We start from the raw sequence: 26,512 nt of genomic DNA on the forward strand, positions 1-26,512 counted from the left end.
TAATTAATTGAAAACAATGTAGGGTGCAATGAAAAGCACTCCAGCATTACACCCACTCAACCTTTAAAACATTAGTAAGATGGAAGGGTTTAGGAGTAAAGAAACAAAACAGCAATATGAACGGGAACTTATTATGTTTGCCATGTTTTACCTAACCATTGTCTAACTTCACACAAAGTAATCAGCAACCACAGTTACCTAGCAGAAAACTGTCACCATAGACACCTTGGTTCACATCTCTGGTGGAGGATAGAATTAGCCCAGATATAGGCAGCGTGATTATTGCCAGGATATCTGTATTTACAGCTCATTATCATTTTGTTGCTGTCACAACTTGCACGTCCAGTGAATGGAACCCATTACAACTGACAAATACATGTTCTTTGTGATCTGGGGCCTTAATTGGTATGAGAGTTCAATCCATTGCTCCAAGCACTTTAGGAAGTTAACAATGAAGAATTATCACCAACCCATAATATGGCTGCATGGCAAAACAGACGTAGAGGGGAAAATAAAGACCATAAGAAACATGCAAACATCAAGAAAAGGGGGTAGGACAGAAGACAGAAGAGAGGACAGTTAGGAATGAAGGACTGAAGACAAATAGGTTCCTCCTTAGTTGCCCTTTAAAAACAGCAGGGATACTGGGGATGTGTTCTTTTCCCTCCCTTCTCATGGGGGACCCAAGCACTTTAGAAAAATTATTTATTCTGTGAAAAACTCCTCTAGTCTCTCTGTTCTTCTCAGCAAAGCACTGAGCATCTTAATTTTTCTGTCAGTTCCTGTTTAAAGCATCTGTCACACGTGATATCACTTTGGATATACTTGTTGACTGATGGAATACCACTCTCCAACAACACTGAAAATTCCCTGGGTTGCCAAAAATTGTTGCAGTAGGCAAGAGAATGGCATGGGAGTGTAGCGTGACACTCCCAGTATGAGGCTCAAGTTCTGTTAAAAAGAAGGAATTTGCTCCTGGGGGAGGTTATGTGTCTCAATGCATGTTCATCATTTGTGTTATGGGGGTTCAGTGGATCCAGGAAACCTCCATTCCCTTCTCAAAGCACGATCTAGTTCACAGGCAACCATCAACTCCCGTACCGAGATAAACAATAACAAGTTTGGTCCGGTTTGTGCTATAGAGAATATCAAATCACGGGAGTTACACTTTATTTACGTGGTCTCAATACAGTAAGGCTGCTCCGATGACTCCCAGCCTCAAAGCGGCTGAGAGGCGGCCTTACCGAGGCTTACCCCTCCTGTACGTGCTTCGTGCATGGGCCTTAGCGACCTACGGCCTTAAACTACCCGACTTAAGGCCATGTGTAGCCTTAAGGCCGTTTGTGCATCCGGGCCCTGGACCAGGACACCATCACGTACGGTATGATCCAGCATCTTAATCAGGACAACCTGATTAAGATGTTAGCGATTGTACAATGAGTTTTGGGCGTCTCGAATGTTCCCAAACTCCATGGCACTTTCTTGCGCACGTCATACCTGGCATATACCCAAAGAGGCTGGTCGTCTTATGAACTCCCACTTCATTTCGTCCTATTGTGTTGACTTCTTGTCTATGGGGTAAGATCATGGAACGTATGGTAAACAATAAGCTTCTTTTTGTTTAAGAGTCGAAGAATTTGTTAAATGATCAACAACGTGGCTTCCGTAAATACAGAAGTTCACTAGATCATTTAATGAATTTGGAGCATTGTATTGCAGAGGCATTTGCCAATAAAGAATTCATGATAGGGGTGTTCTTGGACATCCATAAAGCCTATGACATGACATGGCGACACGGTATACTAATGAAGCTCTATTCATTCATTCATTGCCAGACGCCATATATCCCAAACTGGGTGGCCAACGGCTTAGAGTTAATTGTTTTACAGGGAGGGGCACTAATCCTCCACCAACCCCACCTGACACATAGGGATGCCAACAGCATCTGGTGTTCCCAGGCGGTCACCCATCCAAGTACTAACCAGACCCAACGTTGCTTAACTTCGCTGATCGGACGGGAAGCGGTGTACTCAACGTGGTAAGCTCTATGCTTATGGTTTAAGAGGAAATTTGCCTATTTTTATTTCAAATTTCTTGAGGGACAGGACTTCGTCTGTCAAATTGCCCCATAACGTAACATCGGATATATTTATCCAGGAAAACGGGGTGCTGCAGTGAAGTGTGCTTAGTCCTTCTTTATTTAGTATTATGAGTCAATGATATTCTGTCATCAGCTCCATCCTGAGGAATCTTAAATACTCGCTCTATGCTGACAATTGTGCAATATGGCACTCTTCCCGTAATGCACAATTTTCGGCTGGGCTGATTCAAGCAGCCCTTGACTCCGTCCACCAATGGGCCTTGCAGTGGGGATTTAAGTTTTCCGTCCGTAAGTGTGCCGCTGTAGTCTTCACTAATCGTAACGTACCTAATTTGTGCTTAACTTTGGATAATCAGGCAGTACCTTTTCAAAATTCTGTAAAGTTTTTAGGAATACATTTTGATCGTAGAATGAATTTTAAACTTCACTTTAATACTTTGCTTGCTCGTTGTGAGAAACCGTTAAATGTCCTCAAGTACCTAGCGGGTACTACCTGGGGTGCCGACAGAAAATCTTTATTAATGGTGTATAAGTCACTTATTCGATCGAAGCTAGACTATGGTGTACAGGTGTATGGCTTGGCATCCGATGCCACGCTGAAAGGATTGGATGTGCTACAGAATAAATGTTTGCGAATGTGTCTTGGAGCAGTCCGGTGTACCCGTGTAGCTCGTATGGAAGTGGAGGTGAATGTGCCTCCCCTCCGTATTCGCCGTGACCACCTGTTCTTATCGTATGGCATACGAACATATAGGAAAAGTAATATCGGCAATGTGGCCTGTACCCCCTCCGTCAATACCACCACCTTATGCGGAAGGTGTGTTGGCCACTGCCGTTCGCCTCCACTTACTAACTCAGGAGCTTGGTGTGGACCCCAGTGACTGTGACAAGTTGGTGCTTAAAAATATAGCGCCTTGGGAGCCACCCGGTTTTACAGTGGATATATAATGGCTCCCAGCACCAAAGGCCAAGGTGCGGGAGACGGAAGTCCACCACTTGTTTCGTAACATCATCATGCGTCACTTGGGGTCCCATCAATTGTACACCGGCGGCTCCAAGTCGAGTGAATGTGTGGGTGCAAGTGTGTGGTTGACTGAATGTGCACTTAGGTATCGGTTGCCGACTTATACATCTGTATTTACCTCCGAACTTTTTGCTACTGACAAAGCCATAGACTATGCTCTCAATTCTAGGCATGACTCATTTGTCATATTTTCAGATTCAAAATCAGCCATTCAGGCAATTGATCTTGTACTACGGACTCTCACGAGATCCAGGGCCGCATCGTTAATAAGTTCCATTTATGCAACAAGTCATTCACGCTGATCTGGGTGCCTGGTCATTGTCGCATCTACGGCAATGAAATAAGCTTATTTCATACCTTGCCAAAAAATGCAAGACATTCTGTCGAATACCTGGGCGATCTATACAATACCTTATTTTCACAGAATGCCGGTAACATTAACACAACAGTCAAGGATAAGCAAGTGAAGTACCAGTAATTAATTGAAAACAATGTAGGGTGCAATGAAAAGCACTCCAGCATTACACCCACTCAACCTTTAAAACATTAGTAAGATGGAAGGGTTTAGGAGTAAAGAAACAAAACAGCAATATGAACGGGAACTTATTATGTTTGCCATGTTTTACCTAACCATTGTCTAACTTCACACAAAGTAATCAGCAACCACAGTTACCTAGCAGAAAACTGTCACCATAGACACCTTGGTTCACATCTCTGGTGGAGGATAGAATTAGCCCAGATATAGGCAGCGTGATTATTGCCAGGATATCTGTATTTACAGCTCATTATCATTTTGTTGCTGTCACAACTTGCACGTCCAGTGAATGGAACCCATTACAACTGACAAATACATGTTCTTTGTGATCTGGGGCCTTAATTGGTATGAGAGTTCAATCCATTGCTCCAAGCACTTTAGGAAGTTAACAATGAAGAATTATCACCAACCCATAATATGGCTGCATGGCAAAACAGACGTAGAGGGAAAATAAAGACCATAAGAAACATGCAAACATCAAGAAAAGGGGGTAGGACAGAAGACAGAAGAGGACAGTTAGGAATGAAGGACTGAAGACAAATAGGTTCCTCCTTAGTTGCCCTTTAAAAGCAGGGATACTGGGGATGTGTTCTTTCCCTCCCTTCTCATGGGTGACCCAAGCACTTTAGAAAAATTATTTATTCTGTGAAAACCCTCTAGTCTCTGTTCTTCTCAGCAAAGCACTGAGCATCTTAATTTTTCTGTCAGTTCCTGTTTAAAGCATCTGTCACACGTGATATCACTTTGGATATACTTGTTGACTGATGAATACCACTCTCCAACAACACTGAAAATTCCCCTGGGTTGCCAAAAATTGTTGCGTAGGCAAGAATGGCATGGGAGTGTAGCGTGACACTCCCAGTATGAGGCTCAAGTTCTGTTAAAAGAAGGAATTTGCTCCTGGGAGGCAATATTGTCTCAATGCATGTTCATCATTTGTGTTATGGGGGTTCAGTGGATCCAGGAAACCTCCATTCCCTTCTCAAAGCACGATCTAGTTCACAGGCAACCATCAACTCCGTACCGAGATAAACAATAACAAGTTTGGTCCGGTTTGTGCTATAGAGAATATCAAATCGGAGTTACTTTATTTACGGGTCTCAATACAGTAAGGCTGCTCCGACCCAGCCTCAGCGGCTGAGGCGGCCTTACCGAGGCTTACCCTCCTGTACGTGCTTCGTGCATGGGCCTTAGCGACCTACGGCCTTAAACTACCCGACTTAAGGCCATGTGTAGCCTTAAGGCCGTTTGTGCATCCGGGCCCTGGACCAGACACCATCACGTACGGTATGATCCAGCATCTTAATCAGGACAACCTGATTAAGATGTTAGCATTGTACAATGAGTTTTGGGCGTCTCGAATGTTCCCAAACTCATGGCACTTTGCGCACGTCATACCTATACCCAAAGAGGCTGGTCGTCTTATGAATCCCACTTCATTTCGTCCTATTGTGTTGACTTCTTGTCTATGTAAGATCATGGAACGTATGGTAAACAATAAGCTTCTTTTTGTTTAAGAGTCGAAGAATTTGTTAAATGATCAACAACGTGGCTTCCGTAAATACAGAAGTTCACTAGATCATTTAATGAATTTGGAGCATTGTATTGCAGAGGCATTTGCCAATAAAGAATTCATGATAGGGGTGTTCTTGGACATCCATAAAGCCTATGACATGACATGGCGACCACGGTATACTAATGAAGCTCTATTCATTCATTCATTGCCAGACGCCATATATCCCAAACGGGGTGGCCAACGGCTTAGAGTTAATTGTTTTACAGGGAGGGCACTAATCCTCCACCAACCCCACCTGACACATAGGGATGCCAACAGCATCTGGTGTTCCCAGGCGGTCACCCATCCAAGTACTAACCAGACCCAACGTTGCTTAACTTCGCTGATCGGACGGGAAGCGGTGTACTCAACGTGGTAAGCTCTATGCTTATGGTTTAAGAGGAAATTTGCCTATTTTTATTTCAAATTTCTTGAGGGACAGGACTTCGTCTGTCAAATTGCCCCATAACGTAACATCGGATATATTTATCCAGGAAAACGGGGTGCTGCAGTGAAGTGTGCTTAGTCCTTCTTTATTTAGTATTATGATCAATGATATTCTGTCATCAGCTCCCATCCTGAGGAATCTTAAATACTCGCTCTATGCTGACAATTGTGCAATATGGCACTCTTCCCGTAATGCACAATTTTCGGCTGGGCTGATTCAAGCAGCCCTTGACTCCGTCCACCAATGGGCCTTGCAGTGGGGATTTAAGTTTTCCGTCCGTAAGTGTGCCGCTGTAGTCTTCACTAATCGTAACGTACCTAATTTGTGCTTAACTTTGGATAATCAGGCAGTACCTTTTCAAAATTCTGTAAAGTTTTTAGGAATACATTTTGATCGTAGAATGAATTTTAAACTTCACTTTAATACTTTGCTTGCTCGTTGTGAGAAACCGTTAAATGTCCTCAAGTACCTAGCGGGTACTACCTGGGGTGCCGACAGAAAATCTTTATTAATGGTGTATAAGTCACTTATTCGATCGAAGCTAGACTATGGTGTACAGGTGTATGGCTTGGCATCCGATGCCACGCTGAAAGGATTGGATGTGCTACAGAATAAATGTTTGCGAATGTGTCTTGGAGCAGTCCGGTGTACCCGTGTAGCTCGTATGGAAGTGGAGGTGAATGTGCCTCCCCTCCGTATTCGCCGTGGCCACCTGTTCTTATCGTATGGCATACGAACATATAGGAAAAGTAATATCGGCAATGTGGCCTGTACCCCCCTCCGTCAATACCACCACCTTATGCGGAAGGTGTGTTGGCCACTTGCCGTTCGCCTCCACTTACTAACTCAGGAGCTTGGTGTGGACCCCAGTGACTGTGACAAGTTGGTGCTTAAAAATATAGCGCCTTGTAGGAGCCACCCGGTTTTACAGTGGATATATAATGGCTCCCAGCACCAAAGGCCAAGGTGCGGAGACGGAAGTCCACCACTTGTTTCGTAACATCATCATGCGTCACTTGGGGTCCCATCAATTGTACACCGGCGGCTCCAAGTCGAGTGAATGTGTGGGTGCAAGTGTGTGGTTGACTGAATGTGCACTTAGGTATCGGTTGCCGACTTATACATCTGTATTTACCTCCGAACTTTTTGCTACTGACAAAGCCATAGACTATGCTCTCAATTCTAGGCATGACTCATTTGTCATATTTTCAGATTCAAAATCAGCCATTCAGGCAATTGATCTTGTACTACGGACTCTCACGAGATCCAGGGCCGCATCGTTAATAAGTTCCATTTATGCAACAAGTCATTCACGCTGATCTGGGTGCCTGGTCATTGTCGCATCTACGGCAATGAAATAAGCTTATTTCATACCTTGCCAAAAAATGCAAGACATTCTGTCGAATACCTGGGCGATCTATACAATACCTTATTTTCACAGAATGCCGGTAACATTAACACAACAGTCAAGGGATAAGCAAGTGAAGTACCAGTAATTAATTGAAAACAATGTAGGGTGCAATGAAAAGCACTCCAGCATTACACCCACTCAACCTTTAAAACATTAGTAAGATGGAAGGGTTTAGGAGTAAAGAAACAAAACAGCAATATGAACGGGAACTTATTATGTTTGCCATGTTTTACCTAACCATTGTCTAACTTCACACAAAGTAATCAGCAACCACAGTTACCTAGCAGAAAACTGTCACCATAGACACCTTGGTTCACATCTCTGGTGGAGGATAGAATTAGCCCAGATATAGGCAGCGTGATTATTGCCAGGATATCTGTATTTACAGCTCATTATCATTTTGTTGCTGTCACAACTTGCACGTCCAGTGAATGGAACCCATTACAACTGACAAATACATGTTCTTTGTGATCTGGGGCCTTAATTGGTATGAGAGTTCAATCCATTGCTCCAAGCACTTTAGGAAGTTAACAATGAAGAATTATCACCAACCCATAATATGGCTGCATGGCAAAACAGACGTAGAGGGAAAATAAAGACCATAAGAAACATGCAAACATCAAGAAAGGGGGTAGGACAGAAGACAGAAGAGGACAGTTAGGAATGAAGGACTGAAGACAAATAGGTTCCTCCTTAGTTGCCCTTTAAAAGCAGGGATACTGGGGATGAGTTCTTTACCTCACTTCTCATGGGGGACCCAAGCACTTTAGAAAAATTATTTATTCTGTGAAAACCCTCTAGTCTCTGTTCTTCTCAGCAAAGCACTGAGCATCTTAATTTTTCTGTCAGTTCCTGTTTAAAGCATCTGTCACACGTGATATCACTTTGGATATACTTGTTGACTGATGAATACCACTCTCCAACAACACTGAAAATTCCCCTGGGTTGCCAAAAATTGTTGCGTAGGCAAGAATGGCATGGGAGTGTAGCGTGACACTCCCAGTATGAGGCTCAAGTTCTGTTAAAAGAAGGAATTTGCTCCTGGGGAGGCAATATTGTCTCAATGCATGTTCATCATTTGTGTTATGGGGGTTCAGTGGATCCAGGAAACCTCCATTCCCTTCTCAAAGCACGATCTAGTTCACAGGCAACCATCAACTCCGTACCGAGATAAACAATAACAAGTTTGGTCCGGTTTGTGCTATAGAGAATATCAAATCGGAGTTACTTTATTTACGGGTCTCAATACAGTAAGGCTGCTCCGACCCAGCCTCAGCGGCTGAGGCGGCCTTACCGAGGCTTACCCTCCTGTACGTGCTTCGTGCATGGGCCTTAGCGACCTACGGCCTTAAACTACCCGACTTAAGGCCATGTGTAGCCTTAAGGCCGTTTGTGCATCCGGGCCCTGGACCAGACACCATCACGTACGGTATGATCCAGCATCTTAATCAGGACAACCTGATTAAGATGTTAGCATTGTACAATGAGTTTTGGGCGTCTCGAATGTTCCCAAACTCATGGCACTTTGCGCACGTCATACCTATACCCAAAGAGGCTGGTCGTCTTATGAATCCCACTTCATTTCGTCCTATTGTGTTGACTTCTTGTCTATGTAAGATCATGGAACGTATGGTAAACAATAAGCTTCTTTTTGTTTAAGAGTCGAAGAATTTGTTAAATGATCAACAACGTGGCTTCCGTAAATACAGAAGTTCACTAGATCATTTAATGAATTTGGAGCATTGTATTGCAGAGGCATTTGCCAATAAAGAATTCATGATAGGGGTGTTCTTGGACATCCATAAAGCCTATGACATGACATGGCGACACGGTATACTAATGAAGCTCTATTCATTCATTCATTGCCAGACGCCATATATCCCAAACAGGGTGGCCAACGGCTTAAGAGTTAATTGTTTTACAGGGAGGGGCACTAATCCTCCACCAACCCCACCTGACACATAGGGATGCCAACAGCATCTGGTGTTCCCAGGCGGTCACCCATCCAAGTACTAACCAGACCCAACGTTGCTTAACTTCGCTGATCGGACGGGAAGCGGTGTACTCAACGTGGTAAGCTCTATGCTTATGGTTTAAGAGGAAATTTGCCTATTTTTATTTCAAATTTCTTGAGGGACAGGACTTCGTCTGTCAAATTGCCCCATAACGTAACATCGGATATATTTATCCAGGAAAACGGGGTGCTGCAGTGAAGTGTGCTTAGTCCTTCTTTATTTAGTATTATGATCAATGATATTCTGTCATCAGCTCCCATCCTGAGGAATCTTAAATACTCGCTCTATGCTGACAATTGTGCAATATGGCACTCTTCCCGTAATGCACAATTTTCGGCTGGGCTGATTCAAGCAGCCCTTGACTCCGTCCACCAATGGGCCTTGCAGTGGGGATTTAAGTTTTCCGTCCGTAAGTGTGCCGCTGTAGTCTTCACTAATCGTAACGTACCTAATTTGTGCTTAACTTTGGATAATCAGGCAGTACCTTTTCAAAATTCTGTAAAGTTTTTAGGAATACATTTTGATCGTAGAATGAATTTTAAACTTCACTTTAATACTTTGCTTGCTCGTTGTGAGAAACCGTTAAATGTCCTCAAGTACCTAAGCGGGTACTACCTGGGGTGCCGACAGAAAATCTTTATTAATGGTGTATAAGTCACTTATTCGATCGAAGCTAGACTATGGTGTACAGGTGTATGGCTTGGCATCCGATGCCACGCTGAAAGGATTGGATGTGCTACAGAATAAATGTTTGCGAATGTGTCTTGGAGCAGTCCGGTGTACCCGTGTAGCTCGTATGGAAGTGGAGGTGAATGTGCCTCCCCTCCGTATTCGCCGTGACCACCTGTTCTTATCGTATGGCATACGAACATATAGGAAAAGTAATATCGGCAATGTGGCCTGTACCCCCCTCCGTCAATACCACCACCTTATGCGGAAGGTGTGTTGGCCACTGCCGTTCGCCTCCACTTACTAACTCAGGAGCTTGGTGTGGACCCCAGTGACTGTGACAAGTTGGTGCTTAAAAATATAGCGCCTTGGGAGCCACCCGGTTTTACAGTGGATATATAATGGCTCCCAGCACCAAAGGCCAAGGTGCGGGAGACGGAAGTCCACCACTTGTTTCGTAACATCATCATGCGTCACTTGGGGTCCCATCAATTGTACACCGGCGGCTCCAAGTCGAGTGAATGTGTGGGTGCAAGTGTGTGGTTGACTGAATGTGCACTGAGGTTGAGGTTGCCGACTTATACATCTGTATTTACCTCCGAACTTTTTGCTACTGACAAAGCCATAGACTATGCTCTCAATTCTAGGCATGACTCATTTGTCATATTTTCAGATTCAAAATCAGCCATTCAGGCAATTGATCTTGTACTACGGACTCTCACGAGATCCAGGGCCGCATCGTTAATAAGTTCCATTTATGCAACAAGTCATTCACGCTGATCTGGGTGCCTGGTCATTGTCGCATCTACGGCAATGAAATAAGCTTATTTCATACCTTGCCAAAAAATGCAAGACATTCTGTCGAATACCTGGGCGATCTATACAATACCTTATTTTCACAGAATGCCGGTAACATTAACACAACAGTCAAGGATAAGCAAGTGAAGTACCAGTAATTAATTGAAAACAATGTAGGGTGCAATGAAAAGCACTCCAGCATTACACCCACTCAACCTTTAAAACATTAGTAAGATGGAAGGGTTTAGGAGTAAAGAAACAAAACAGCAATATGAACGGGAACTTATTATGTTTGCCATGTTTTACCTAACCATTGTCTAACTTCACACAAAGTAATCAGCAACCACAGTTACCTAGCAGAAAACTGTCACCATAGACACCTTGGTTCACATCTCTGGTGGAGGATAGAATTAGCCCAGATATAGGCAGCGTGATTATTGCCAGGATATCTGTATTTACAGCTCATTATCATTTTGTTGCTGTCACAACTTGCACGTCCAGTGAATGGAACCCATTACAACTGACAAATACATGTTCTTTGTGATCTGGGGCCTTAATTGGTATGAGAGTTCAATCCATTGCTCCAAGCACTTTAGGAAGTTAACAATGAAGAATTATCACCAACCCATAATATGGCTGCATGGCAAAACAGACGTAGAGGAAAATAAAGACCATAAGAAACATGCAAACATCAAGAAAAGGGGGTAGGACAGAAGACAGAAGAGGACAGTTAGGAATGAAGGACTGAAGACAAATAGGTTCCTCCTTAGTTGCCCTTTAAAAGCAGGGATACTGGGGATGTGTTCTTTCCCTCCCTTCTCATGGGGGACCCAAGCACTTTAGAAAAATTATTTATTCTGTGAAAACCCTCTAGTCTCTGTTCTTCTCAGCAAAGCACTGAGCATCTTAATTTTTCTGTCAGTTCCTGTTTAAAGCATCTGTCACACGTGATATCACTTTGGATATACTTGTTGACTGATGAATACCACTCTCCAACAACACTGAAAATTCCCCTGGGTTGCCAAAAATTGTTGCGTAGGCAAGAATGGCATGGGAGTGTAGCGTGACACTCCCAGTATGAGGCTCAAGTTCTGTTAAAAGAAGGAATTTGCTCCTGGGAGAGGCAATATTGTCTCAATGCATGTTCATCATTTGTGTTATGGGGGTTCAGTGGATCCAGGAAACCTCCATTCCCTTCTCAAAGCACGATCTAGTTCACAGGCAACCATCAACTCCGTACCGAGATAAACAATAACAAGTTTGGTCCGGTTTGTGCTATAGAGAATATCAAATCGGAGTTACTTTATTTACGGGTCTCAATACAGTAAGGCTGCTCCGACCCAGCCTCAGCGGCTGAGGCGGCCTTACCGAGGCTTACCCTCCTGTACGTGCTTCGTGCATGGGCCTTAGCGACCTACGGCCTTAAACTACCCGACTTAAGGCCATGTGTAGCCTTAAGGCCGTTTGTGCATCCGGGCCCTGGACCAGACACCATCACGTACGGTATGATCCAGCATCTTAATCAGGACAACCTGATTAAGATTTTATCATTGTACAATGAGTTTTGGGCGTCTCGAATGTTCCCAAACTCATGGCACTTTGCGCACGTCATACCTATACCCAAAGAGGCTGGTCGTCTTATGAATCCCACTTCATTTCGTCCTATTGTGTTGACTTCTTGTCTATGTAAGATCATGGAACGTATGGTAAACAATAAGCTTCTTTTTGTTTAAGAGTCGAAGAATTTGTTAAATGATCAACAACGTGGCTTCCGTAAATACAGAAGTTCACTAGATCATTTAATGAATTTGGAGCATTGTATTGCAGAGGCATTTGCCAATAAAGAATTCATGATAGGGGTGTTCTTGGACATCCATAAAGCCTATGACATGACATGGCGACACGGTATACTAATGAAGCTCTATTCATTCATTCATTGCCAGACGCCATATATCCCAAACGGGGTGGCCAACGGCTTAGAGTTAATTGTTTTACAGGGAGGGGCACTAATCCTCCACCAACCCCACCTGACACATAGGGATGCCAACAGCATCTGGTGTTCCCAGGCGGTCACCCATCCAAGTACTAACCAGACCCAACGTTGCTTAACTTCGCTGATCGGAACGGAAGCGGTGTACTCAACGTGGTAAGCTCTATGCTTATGGTTTAAGAGGAAATTTGCCTATTTTTATTTCAAATTTCTTGAGGGACAGGACTTCGTCTGTCAAATTGCCCCATAACGTAACATCGGATATATTTATCCAGGAAAACGGGGTGCTGCAGTGAAGTGTGCTTAGTCCTTCTTTATTTAGTATTATGATCAATGATATTCTGTCATCAGCTCCCATCCTGAGGAATCTTAAATACTCGCTCTATGCTGACAATTGTGCAATATGGCACTCTTCCCGTAATGCACAATTTTCGGCTGGGCTGATTCAAGCAGCCCTTGACTCCGTCCACCAATGGGCCTTGCAGTGGGGATTTAAGTTTTCCGTCCGTAAGTGTGCCGCTGTAGTCTTCACTAATCGTAACGTACCTAATTTGTGCTTAACTTTGGATAATCAGGCAGTACCTTTTCAAAATTCTGTAAAGTTTTTAGGAATACATTTTGATCGTAGAATGAATTTTAAACTTCACTTTAATACTTTGCTTGCTCGTTGTGAGAAACCGTTAAATGTCCTCAAGTACCTAGCGGGTACTACCTGGGGTGCCGACAGAAAATCTTTATTAATGGTGTATAAGTCACTTATTCGATCAGAAGCTAGACTATGGTGTACAGGTGTATGGCTTGGCATCCGATGCCACGCTGAAAGGATTGGATGTGCTACAGAATAAATGTTTGCGAATGTGTCTTGGAGCAGTCCGGTGTACCCGTGTAGCTCGTATGGAAGTGGAGGTGAATGTGCCTCCCCTCCGTATTCGCCGTGACCACCTGTTCTTATCGTATGGCATACGAACATATAGGAAAAGTAATATCGGCAATGTGGCCTGTACCCCCACCGTCAATACCACCACCTTATGCGGAAGGTGTGTTGGCCACTTGCCGTTCGCCTCCACTTACTAACTCAGGAGCTTGGTGTGGACCCCAGTGACTGTGACAAGTTGGTGCTTAAAAATATAGCGCCTTGGGAGCCACCCGGTTTTACAGTGGATATATAATGGCTCCCAGCACCAAAGGCCAAGGTGCGGGAGACGGAAGTCCACCACTTGTTTCGTAACATCATCATGCGTCACTTGGGGTCCCATCAATTGTACACCGGCGGCTCCAAGTCGAGTGAATGTGTGGGTGCAAGTGTGTGGTTGACTGAATGTGCACTTAGGTATCGGTTGCCGACTTATACATCTGTATTTACCTCCGAACTTTTTGCTACTGACAAAGCCATAGACTATGCTCTCAATTCTAGGCATGACTCATTTGTCATATTTTCAGATTCAAAATCAGCCATTCAGGCAATTGATCTTGTACTACGGACTCTCACGAGATCCAGGGCCGCATCGTTAATAAGTTCCATTTATGCAACAAGTCATTCACGCTGATCTGGGTGCCTGGTCATTGTCGCATCTACGGCAATGAAATAAGCTTATTTCATACCTTGCCAAAAAATGCAAGACATTCTGTCGAATACCTGGGCGATCTATACAATACCTTATTTTCACAGAATGCCGGTAACATTAACACAACAGTCAAGGATAAGCAAGTGAAGTACCAGTAATTAATTGAAAACAATGTAGGGTGCAATGAAAAGCACTCCAGCATTACACCCACTCAACCTTTAAAACATTAGTAAGATGGAAGGGTTTAGGAGTAAAGAAACAAAACAGCAATATGAACGGGAACTTATTATGTTTGCCATGTTTTACCTAACCATTGTCTAACTTCACACAAAGTAATCAGCAACCACAGTTACCTAGCAGAAAACTGTCACCATAGACACCTTGGTTCACATCTCTGGTGGAGGATAGAATTAGCCCAGATATAGGCAGCGTGATTATTGCCAGGATATCTGTATTTACAGCTCATTATCATTTTGTTGCTGTCACAACTTGCACGTCCAGTGAATGGAACCCATTACAACTGACAAATACATGTTCTTTGTGATCTGGGGCCTTAATTGGTATGAGAGTTCAATCCATTGCTCCAAGCACGGGCGGGGGGGGGTAACAATGAAGAATTATCACCAACCCATAATATGGCTGCATGGCAAAACAGACGTAGAGGGAAAATAAAGACCATAAGAAACATGCAAACATCAAGAAAAGGGGGTAGGACAGAAGACAGAAGAGGACAGTTAGGAATGAAGGACTGAAGACAAATAGGTTCCTCCTTAGTTGCCCTTTAAAAGCAGGGATACTGGGGATGTGTTCTTTCCCTCCCTTCTCATGGGGGACCCAAGCACTTTAGAAAAATTATTTATTCTGTGAAAACCCTCTAGTCTCTGTTCTTCTCAGCAAAGCACTGAGCATCTTAATTTTTCTGTCAGTTCCTGTTTAAAGCATCTGTCACACGTGATATCACTTTGGATATACTTGTTGACTGATGAATACCACTCTCCAACAACACTGAAAATTCCCCTGGGTTGCCAAAAATTGTTGCGTAGGCAAGAATGGCATGGGAGTGTAGCGTGACACTCCCAGTATGAGGCTCAAGTTCTGTTAAAAGAAGGAATTTGCTCCTGGGGAGGCAATATTGTCTCAATGCATGTTCATCATTTGTGTTATGGGGGTTCAGTGGATCCAGGAAACCTCCATTCCCTTCTCAAAAGCACGATCTAGTTCACAGGCAACCATCAACTCCGTACCGAGATAAACAATAACAAGTTTGGTCCGGTTTGTGCTATAGAGAATATCAAATCGGAGTTACTTTATTTACGGGTCTCAATACAGTAAGGCTGCTCCGACCCAGCCTCAGCGGCTGAGGCGGCCTTACCGAGGCTTACCCTCCTGTACGTGCTTCGTGCATGGGCCTTAGCGACCTACGGCCTTAAACTACCCGACTTAAGGCCATGTGTAGCCTTAAGGCCGTTTGTGCATCCGGGCCCTGGACCAGACACCATCACGTACGGTATGATCCAGCATCTTAATCAGGACAACCTGATTAAGATGTTAGCATTGTACAATGAGTTTTGGGCGTCTCGAATGTTCCCAAACTCATGGCACTTTGCGCACGTCATACCTATACCCAAAAGAGGCTGGTCGTCTTATGAATCCCACTTCATTTCGTCCTATTGTGTTGACTTCTTGTCTATGTAAGATCATGGAACGTATGGTAAACAATAAGCTTCTTTTTGTTTAAGAGTCGAAGAATTTGTTAAATGATCAACAACGTGGCTTCCGTAAATACAGAAGTTCACTAGATCATTTAATGAATTTGGAGCATTGTATTGCAGAGGCATTTGCCAATAAAGAATTCATGATAGGGGTGTTCTTGGACATCCATAAAGCCTATGACATGACATGGCGACACGGTATACTAATGAAGCTCTATTCATTCATTCATTGCCAGACGCCATATATCCCAAACGGGGTGGCCAACGGCTTAGAGTTAATTGTTTTACAGGGAGGGGCACTAATCCTCCACCAACCCCACCTGACACATAGGGATGCCAACAGCATCTGGTGTTCCCAGGCGGTCACCCATCCAAGTACTAACCAGACCCAACGTTGCTTAACTTCGCTGATCGGACGGGAAGCGGTGTACTCAACGTGGTAAGCTCTATGCTTATGGTTTAAGAGGAAATTTGCCTATTTTTATTTCAAATTTCTTGAGGGACAGGACTTCGTCTGTCAAATTGCCCCATAACGTAACATCGGATATATTTATCCAGGAAAACGGGGTGCTGCAGTGAAGTGTGCTTAGTCCTTCTTTATTTAGTATTATGATCAATGATATTCTGTCATCAGCTCCCATCCTGAGGAATCTTAAATACTCGCTCTATGCTGACAATTGTGCAATATGGCACTCTTCCCGTAATGCACAATTTTCGGCTGGGCTGATTCAAGCAGCCCTTGACTCCGTCCACCAATGGGCCTTGCAGTGGGGATTTAAGTTTTCCGTCCGTAAGTGTGCCGCTGTAGTCTTCACTAATCGTAACGTACCTAATTTGTGCTTAACTTTGGATAATCAGGCAGTACCTTTTCAAAATTCTGTAAAGTTTTTAGGAATACATTTTGATCGTAGAATGAATTTTAAACTTCACTTTAATACTTTGCTTGCTCGTTGTGAGAAACCGTTAAATGTCCTCAAGTACCTAAGCGGGTACTACCTGGGGTGCCGACAGAAAATCTTTATTAATGGTGTATAAGTCACTTATTCGATCGAAGCTAGACTATGGTGTACAGGTGTATGGCTTGGCATCCGATGCCACGCTGAAAGGATTGGATGTGCTACAGAATAAATGTTTGCGAATGTGTCTTGGAGCAGTCCGGTGTACCCGTGTAGCTCGTATGGAAGTGGAGGTGAATGTGCCTCCCCTCCGTATTCGCCGTGACCACCTGTTCTTATCGTATGGCATACGAACATATAGGAAAAGTAATATCGGCAATGTGGCCTGTACCCCCCTCCGTCAATACCACCACCTTATGCGGAAGGTGTGTTGGCCACTTGCCGTTCGCCTCCACTTACTAACTCAGGAGCTTGGTGTGGACCCCAGTGACTGTGACAAGTTGGTGCTTAAAAATATAGCGCCTTGGGAGCCACCCGGTTTTACAGTGGATATATAATGGCTCCCAGCACCAAAGGCCAAGGTGCGGGAGACGGAAGTCCACCACTTGTTTCGTAACATCATCATGCGTCACTTGGGGTCCCATCAATTGTACACCGGCGGCTCCAAGTCGAGTGAATGTGTGGGTGCAAGTGTGTGGTTGACTGAATGTGCACTTAGGTATCGGTTGCCGACTTATACATCTGTATTTACCTCCGAACTTTTTGCTACTGACAAAGCCATAGACTATGCTCTCAATTCTAGGCATGACTCATTTGTCATATTTTCAGATTCAAAATCAGCCATTCAGGCAATTGATCTTGTACTACGGACTCTCACGAGATCCAGGGCCGCATCGTTAATAAGTTCCATTTATGCAACAAGTCATTCACGCTGATCTGGGTGCCTGGTCATTGTCGCATCTACGGCAATGAAATAAGCTTATTTCATACCTTGCCAAAAAATGCAAGACATTCTGTCGAATACCTGGGCGATCTATACAATACCTTATTTTCACAGAATGCCGGTAACATTAACACAACAGTCAAGGATAAGCAAGTGAAGTACCAGTAATTAATTGAAAACAATGTAGGGTGCAATGAAAAGCACTCCAGCATTACACCCACTCAACCTTTAAAACATTAGTAAGATGGAAGGGTTTAGGAGTAAAGAAACAAAACAGCAATATGAACGGGAACTTATTATGTTTGCCATGTTTTACCCTAACCATTGTCTAACTTCACACAAAGTAATCAGCAACCACAGTTACCTAGCAGAAAACTGTCACCATAGACACCTTGGTTCACATCTCTGGTGGAGGATAGAATTAGCCCAGATATAGGCAGCGTGATTATTGCCAGGATATCTGTATTTACAGCTCATTATCATTTTGTTGCTGTCACAACTTGCACGTCCAGTGAATGGAACCCATTACAACTGACAAATACATGTTCTTTGTGATCTGGGGCCTTAATTGGTATGAGAGTTCAATCCATTGCTCCAAGCACTTTAGGAAGTTAACAATGAAGAATTATCACCAACCCATAATATGGCTGCATGGCAAAACAGACGTAGAGGGAAAATAAAGACCATAAGAAACATGCAAACATCAAGAAAAGGGGTAGGACAGAAGACAGAAGAGGACAGTTAGGAATGAAGGACTGAAGACAAATAGGTTCCTCCTTAGTTGCCCTTTAAAAGCAGGGATACTGGGGATGTGTTCTTTCCCTCCCTTCTCATGGGGGACCCAAGCACTTTAGAAAAATTATTTATTCTGTGAAAACCCTCTAGTCTCTGTTCTTCTCAGCAAAGCACTGAGCATCTTAATTTTTCTGTCAGTTCCTGTTTAAAGCATCTGTCACACGTGATATCACTTTGGATATACTTGTTGACTGATGAATACCACTCTCCAACAACACTGAAAATTCCCCTGGGTTTGCCAAAAATTGTTGCGTAGGCAAGAATGGCATGGGAGTGTAGCGTGACACTCCCAGTATGAGGCTCAAGTTCTGTTAAAAGAAGGAATTTGCTCCTGGGGAGGCAATATTGTCTCAATGCATGTTCATCATTTGTGTTATGGGGGTTCAGTGGATCCAGGAAACCTCCATTCCCTTCTCAAAGCACGATCTAGTTCACAGGCAACCATCAACTCCGTACCGAGATAAACAATAACAAGTTTGGTCCGGTTTGTGCTATAGAGAATATCAAATCGGAGTTACTTTATTTACGGGTCTCAATACAGTAAGGCTGCTCCGACCCAGCCTCAGCGGCTGAGGCGGCCTTACCGAGGCTTACCCTCCTGTACGTGCTTCGTGCATGGGCCTTAGCGACCTACGGCCTTAAACTACCCGACTTAAGGCCATGTGTAGCCTTAAGGCCGTTTGTGCATCCGGGCCCTGGACCAGACACCATCACGTACGGTATGATCCAGCATCTTAATCAGGACAACCTGATTAAGATGTTAGCATTGTACAATGAGTTTTGGGCGTCTCGAATGTTCCCAAACTCATGGCACTTTGCGCACGTCATACCTATACCCAAAGAGGCTGGTCGTCTTATGAATCCCACTTCATTTCGTCCTATTGTGTTGACTTCTTGTCTATGTAAGATCATGGAACGTATGGTAAACAATAAGCTTCTTTTTGTTTAAGAGTCGAAGAATTTGTTAAATGATCAACAACGTGGCTTCCGTAAATACAGAAGTTCACTAGATCATTTAATGAATTTGGAGCATTGTATTGCAGAGGCATTTGCCAATAAAGAATTCATGATAGGGGTGTTCTTGGACATCCATAAAGCCTATGACATGACATGGCGACACGGTATACTAATGAAGCTCTATTCATTCATTCATTGCCAGACGCCATATATCCCAAACGGGGTGGCCAACGGCTTAGAGTTAATTGTTTTACAGGGAGGGGCACTAATCCTCCACCAACCCCACCTGACACATAGGGATGCCAACAGCATCTGGTGTTCCCAGGCGGTCACCCATCCAAGTACTAACCAGACCCAACGTTGCTTAACTTCGCTGATCGGACGGGAAGCGGTGTACTCAACGTGGTAAGCTCTATGCTTATGGTTTAAAGAGGAAATTTGCCTATTTTTATTTCAAATTTCTTGAGGGACAGGACTTCGTCTGTCAAATTGCCCCATAACGTAACATCGGATATATTTATCCAGGAAAACGGGGTGCTGCAGTGAAGTGTGCTTAGTCCTTCTTTATTTAGTATTATGATCAATGATATTCTGTCATCAGCTCCCATCCTGAGGAATCTTAAATACTCGCTCTATGCTGACAATTGTGCAATATGGCACTCTTCCCGTAATGCACAATTTTCGGCTGGGCTGATTCAAGCAGCCCTTGACTCCGTCCACCAATGGGCCTTGCAGTGGGGATTTAAGTTTTCCGTCCGTAGAGTGTGCCGCTGTAGTCTTCACTAATCGTAACGTACCTAATTTGTGCTTAACTTTGGATAATCAGGCAGTACCTTTTCAAAATTCTGTAAAGTTTTTAGGAATACATTTTGATCGTAGAATGAATTTTAAACTTCACTTTAATACTTTGCTTGCTCGTTGTGAGAAACCGTTAAATGTCCTCAAGTACCTAGCGGGTACTACCTGGGGTGCCCGACAGAAAATCTTTATTAATGGTGTATAAGTCACTTATTCGATCGAAGCTAGACTATGGTGTACAGGTGTATGGCTTGGCATCCGATGCCACGCTGAAAGGATTGGATGTGCTACAGAATAAATGTTTGCGAATGTGTCTTGGAGCAGTCCGGTGTACCCGTGTAGCTCGTATGGAAGTGGAGGTGAATGTGCCTCCCCTCCGTATTCGCCGTGACCACCTGTTCTTATCGTATGGCATACGAACATATAGGAAAAGTAATATCGGCAATGTGGCCTGTACCCCCTCCGTCAATACCACCACCTTATGCGGAAGGTGTGTTGGCCACTTGCCGTTCGCCTCCACTTACTAACTCAGGAGCTTGGTGTGGACCCCAGTGACTGTGACAAGTTGGTGCTTAAAAATATAGCGCCTTGGGAGCCACCCGGTTTTACAGTGGATATATAATGGCTCCCAGCACCAAAGGCCAAGGTGCGGGAGACGGAAGTCCACCACTTGTTTCGTAACATCATCATGCGTCACTTGGGGTCCCATCAATTGTACACCGGCGGCTCCAAGTCGAGTGAATGTGTGGGTGCAAGTGTGTGGTTGACTGAATGTGCACTTAGGTATCGGTTGCCGACTTATACATCTGTATTTACCTCCGAACTTTTTGCTACTGACAAAGCCATAGACTATGCTCTCAATTCTAGGCATGACTCATTTGTCATATTTTCAGATTCAAAATCAGCCATTCAGGCAATTGATCTTGTACTACGGACTCTCACGAGATCCAGGGCCGCATCGTTAATAAGTTCCATTTATGCAACAAGTCATTCACGCTGATCTGGGTGCCTGGTCATTGTCGCATCTACGGCAATGAAATAAGCTTATTTCATACCTTGCCAAAAAATGCAAGACATTCTGTCGAATACCTGGGCGATCTATACAATACCTTATTTTCACAGAATGCCGGTAACATTAACACAACAGTCAAGGATAAGCAAGTGAAGTACCAGTAATTAATTGAAAACAATGTAGGGTGCAATGAAAAGCACTCCAGCATTACACCCACTCAACCTTTAAAACATTAGTAAGATGGAAGGGTTTAGGAGTAAAGAAACAAAACAGCAATATGAACGGGAACTTATTATGTTTGCCATGTTTTACCTAACCATTGTCTAACTTCACACAAAGTAATCAGCAACCACAGTTACCTAGCAGAAAACTGTCACCATAGACACCTTGGTTCACATCTCTGGTGGAGGATAGAATTAGCCCAGATATAGGCAGCGTGATTATTGCCAGGATATCTGTATTTACAGCTCATTATCATTTTGTTGCTGTCACAACTTGCACGTCCAGTGAATGGAACCCATTACAACTGACAAATACATGTTCTTTGTGATCTGGGGCCTTAATTGGTATGAGAGTTCAATCCATTGCTCCAAGCACTTTAGGAAGTTAACAATGAAGAATTATCACCAACCCATAATATGGCTGCATGGCAAAACAGACGTAGAGGGAAAATAAAGACCATAAGAAACATGCAAACATCAAGAAAAGGGGGTAGGACAGAAGACAGAAGAGGACAGTTAGGAATGAAGGACTGAAGACAAATAGGTTCCTCCTTAGTTGCCCTTTAAAAGCAGGGATACTGGGGATGTGTTCTTTCCCTCCCCTTCTCATGGGGGACCCAAGCACTTTAGAAAAATTATTTATTCTGTGAAAACCCTCTAGTCTCTGTTCTTCTCAGCAAAGCACTGAGCATCTTAATTTTTCTGTCAGTTCCTGTTTAAAGCATCTGTCACACGTGATATCACTTTGGATATACTTGTTGACTGATGAATACCACTCTCCAACAACACTGAAAATTCCCCTGGGTTGCCAAAAATTGTTGCGTAGGCAAGAATGGCATGGGAGTGTAGCGTGACACTCCCAGTATGAGGCTCAAGTTCTGTTAAAAGAAGGAATTTGCTCCTGGAGAGGCAATATTGTCTCAATGCATGTTCATCATTTGTGTTATGGGGGTTCAGTGGATCCAGGAAACCTCCATTCCCTTCTCAAAGCACGATCTAGTTCACAGGCAACCATCAACTCCGTACCGAGATAAACAATAACAAGTTTGGTCCGGTTTGTGCTATAGAGAATATCAAATCGGAGTTACTTTATTTACGGGTCTCAATACAGTAAGGCTGCTCCGACCCAGCCTCAGCGGCTGAGGCGGCCTTACCGAGGCTTACCCTCCTGTACGTGCTTCGTGCATGGGCCTTAGCGACCTACGGCCTTAAACTACCCGACTTAAGGCCATGTGTAGCCTTAAGGCCGTTTGTGCATCCGGGCCCTGGACCAGACACCATCACGTACGGTATGATCCAGCATCTTAATCAGGACAACCTGATTAAGATGTTAGCATTGTACAATGAGTTTTGGGCGTCTCGAATGTTCCCAAACTCATGGCACTTTGCGCACGTCATACCTATACCCAAAGAGGCTGGTCGTCTTATGAATCCCACTTCATTTCGTCCTATTGTGTTGACTTCTTGTCTATGTAAGATCATGGAACGTATGGTAAACAATAAGCTTCTTTTTGTTTAAGAGTCGAAGAATTTGTTAAATGATCAACAACGTGGCTTCCGTAAATACAGAAGTTCACTAGATCATTTAATGAATTTGGAGCATTGTATTGCAGAGGCATTTGCCAATAAAGAATTCATGATAGGGGTGTTCTTGGACATCCATAAAGCCTATGACATGACATGGCGACACGGTATACTAATGAAGCTCTATTCATTCATTCATTGCCAGACGCCATATATCCCAAACGGGGTGGCCAACGGCTTAGAGTTAATTGTTTTACAGGGAGGGGCACTAATCCTCCACCAACCCCACCTGACACATAGGGATGCCAACAGCATCTGGTGTTCCCAGGCGGTCACCCATCCAAGTACTAACCAGACCCAACGTTGCTTAACTTCGCTGATCGGACGGGAAGCGGTGTACTCCAACGTGGTAAGCTCTATGCTTATGGTTTAAGAGGAAATTTGCCTATTTTTATTTCAAATTTCTTGAGGGACAGGACTTCGTCTGTCAAATTGCCCCATAACGTAACATCGGATATATTTATCCAGGAAAACGGGGTGCTGCAGTGAAGTGTGCTTAGTCCTTCTTTATTTAGTATTATGATCAATGATATTCTGTCATCAGCTCCCATCCTGAGGAATCTTAAATACTCGCTCTATGCTGACAATTGTGCAATATGGCACTCTTCCCGTAATGCACAATTTTCGGCTGGGCTGATTCAAGCAGCCCTTGACTCCGTCCACCAATGGGCCTTGCAGTGGGGATTTAAGTTTTCCGTCCGTAAGTGTGCCGCTGTAGTCTTCACTAATCGTAACGTACCTAATTTGTGCTTAACTTTGGATAATCAGGCAGTACCTTTTCAAAATTCTGTAAAGTTTTTAGGAATACATTTTGATCGTAGAATGAATTTTAAACTTCACTTTAATACTTTGCTTGCTCGTTGTGAGAAACCGTTAAATGTCCTCAAGTACCTAGCGGGTACTACCTGGGGTGCCGACAGAAAATCTTTATTAATGGTGTATAAGTCACTTATTCGATCGAAGCTAGACTATGGTGTACAGGTGTATGGCTTGGCATCCGATGCCACGCTGAAAGGATTGGATGTGCTACAGAATAAATGTTTGCGAATGTGTCTTGGAGCAGTCCGGTGTACCCGTGTAGCTCGTATGGAAGTGGAGGTGAATGTGCCTCCCCTCCGTATTCGCCGTGACCACCTGTTCTTATCGTATGGCATACGAACATATAGGAAAAGTAATATCGGCAATGTGGCCTGTACCCCCTCCGTCAATACCACCACCTTATGCGGAAGGTGTGTTGGCCACTTGCCGTTCGCCTCCACTTACTAACTCAGGAGCTTGGTGTGGACCCCAGTGACTGTGACAAGTTGGTGCTTAAAAATATAGCGCCTTGGGAGCCACCCGGTTTTACAGTGGATATATAATGGCTCCCAGCACCAAAGGCCAAGGTGCGGGAGACGGAAGTCCACCACTTGTTTCGTAACATCATCATGCGTCACTTGGGGTCCCATCAATTGTACACCGGCGGCTCCAAGTCGAGTGAATGTGTGGGTGCAAGTGTGTGGTTGACTGAATGTGCACTTAGGTATCGGTTGCCGACTTATACATCTGTATTTACCTCCGAACTTTTTGCTACTGACAAAGCCATAGACTATGCTCTCAATTCTAGGCATGACTCATTTGTCATATTTTCAGATTCAAAATCAGCCATTCAGGCAATTGATCTTGTACTACGGACTCTCACGAGATCCAGGGCCGCATCGTTAATAAGTTCCATTTATGCAACAAGTCATTCACGCTGATCTGGGTGCCTGGTCATTGTCGCATCTACGGCAATGAAATAAGCTTATTTCATACCTTGCCAAAAAATGCAAGACATTCTGTCGAATACCTGGGCGATCTATACAATACCTTATTTTCACAGAATGCCGGTAACATTAACACAACAGTCAAGGATAAGCAAGTGAAGTACCAGTAATTAATTGAAAACAATGTAGGGTGCAATGAAAAGCACTCCAGCATTACACCCACTCAACCTTTAAAACATTAGTAAGATGGAAGGGTTTAGGAGTAAAGAAACAAAACAGCAATATGAACGGGAACTTATTATGTTTGCCATGTTTTACCTAACCATTGTCTAACTTCACACAAAGTAATCAGCAACCACAGTTACCTAGCAGAAAACTGTCACCATAGACACCTTGGTTCACATCTCTGGTGGAGGATAGAATTAGCCCAGATATAGGCAGCGTGATTATTGCCAGGATATCTGTATTTACAGCTCATTATCATTTTGTTGCTGTCACAACTTGCACGTCCAGTGAATGGAACCCATTACAACTGACAAATACATGTTCTTTGTGATCTGGGGCCTTAATTGGTATGAGAGTTCAATCCATTGCTCCAAGCACTTTAGGAAGTTAACAATGAAGAATTATCACCAACCCATAATATGGCTGCATGGCAAAACAGACGTAGAGGGAAAATAAAGACCATAAGAAACATGCAAACATCAAGAAAAGGGGGTAGGACAGAAGACAGAAGAGGACAGTTAGGAATGAAGGACTGAAGACAAATAGGTTCCTCCTTAGTTGCCCTTTAAAAGCAGGGATACTGGGGATGTGTTCTTTCCCTCCCTTCTCATGGGGGACCCAAGCACTTTAGAAAAATTATTTATTCTGTGAAAACCCTCTAGTCTCTGTTCTTCTCAGCAAAGCACTGAGCATCTTAATTTTTCTGTCAGTTCCTGTTTAAAGCATCTGTCACACGTGATATCACTTTGGATATACTTGTTGACTGATGAATACCACTCTCCAACAACACTGAAAATTCCCCTGGGTTGCCAAAAATTGTTGCGTAGGCAAGAATGGCATGGGAGTGTAGCGTGACACTCCCAGTATGAGGCTCAAGTTCTGTTAAAAGAAGGAATTTGCTCCTGGGGAGGCAATATTGTCTCAATGCATGTTCATCATTTGTGTTATGGGGGTTCAGTGGATCCAGGAAACCTCCATTCCCTTCTCAAAGCACGATCTAGTTCACAGGCAACCATCAACTCCGTACCGAGATAAACAATAACAAGTTTGGTCCGGTTTGTGCTATAGAGAATATCAAATCGGAGTTACTTTATTTACGGGTCTCAATACAGTAAGGCTGCTCCGACCCAGCCTCAGCGGCTGAGGCGGCCTTACCGAGGCTTACCCTCCTGTACGTGCTTCGTGCATGGGCCTTAGCGACCTACGGCCTTAAACTACCCGACTTAAGGCCATGTGTAGCCTTAAGGCCGTTTGTGCATCCGGGCCCTGGACCAGACACCATCACGTACGGTATGATCCAGCATCTTAATCAGGACAACCTGATTAAGATGTTAACATTGTACAATGAGTTTTGGGCGTCTCGAATGTTCCCAAACTCATGGCACTTTGCGCACGTCATACCTATACCCAAAGAGGCTGGTCGTCTTATGAATCCCACTTCATTTCGTCCTATTGTGTTGACTTCTTGTCTATGTAAGATCATGGAACGTATGGTAAACAATAAGCTTCTTTT

General features: G+C 43.8%; 7 pseudogenes; all 7 read right to left on the bottom strand.

Moving 5' to 3' along the window:
• Positions 1 to 1,933: 1,933 nt before the first annotated feature.
• LOC145390188 (5S ribosomal RNA) lies at positions 1,934 to 2,051 on the bottom strand (annotated as a pseudogene).
• A 3,434-nt stretch (positions 2,052 to 5,485) lies between these two features.
• Positions 5,486 to 5,603, bottom strand: LOC145390195 (5S ribosomal RNA; annotated as a pseudogene).
• A 3,439-nt stretch (positions 5,604 to 9,042) lies between these two features.
• LOC145390196 (5S ribosomal RNA) lies at positions 9,043 to 9,160 on the bottom strand (annotated as a pseudogene).
• A 3,437-nt stretch (positions 9,161 to 12,597) lies between these two features.
• On the bottom strand, positions 12,598 to 12,715 carry LOC145390194 (5S ribosomal RNA; annotated as a pseudogene).
• A 3,442-nt stretch (positions 12,716 to 16,157) lies between these two features.
• Positions 16,158 to 16,275, bottom strand: LOC145390197 (5S ribosomal RNA; annotated as a pseudogene).
• A 3,439-nt stretch (positions 16,276 to 19,714) lies between these two features.
• LOC145390198 (5S ribosomal RNA) lies at positions 19,715 to 19,832 on the bottom strand (annotated as a pseudogene).
• Positions 19,833 to 23,272: 3,440 nt separating this feature from the next.
• LOC145390193 (5S ribosomal RNA) lies at positions 23,273 to 23,391 on the bottom strand (annotated as a pseudogene).
• Positions 23,392 to 26,512: the final 3,121 nt, after the last annotated feature.

This window comes from Coenobita brevimanus, unplaced genomic scaffold (assembly GCF_032717465.1).
Source record: "Coenobita brevimanus isolate Jiangsu-jjx unplaced genomic scaffold, ASM3271746v2 jjx.HiC_scaffold_348, whole genome shotgun sequence".
NCBI lineage: Eukaryota > Metazoa > Arthropoda > Malacostraca > Decapoda > Coenobitidae > Coenobita > Coenobita brevimanus.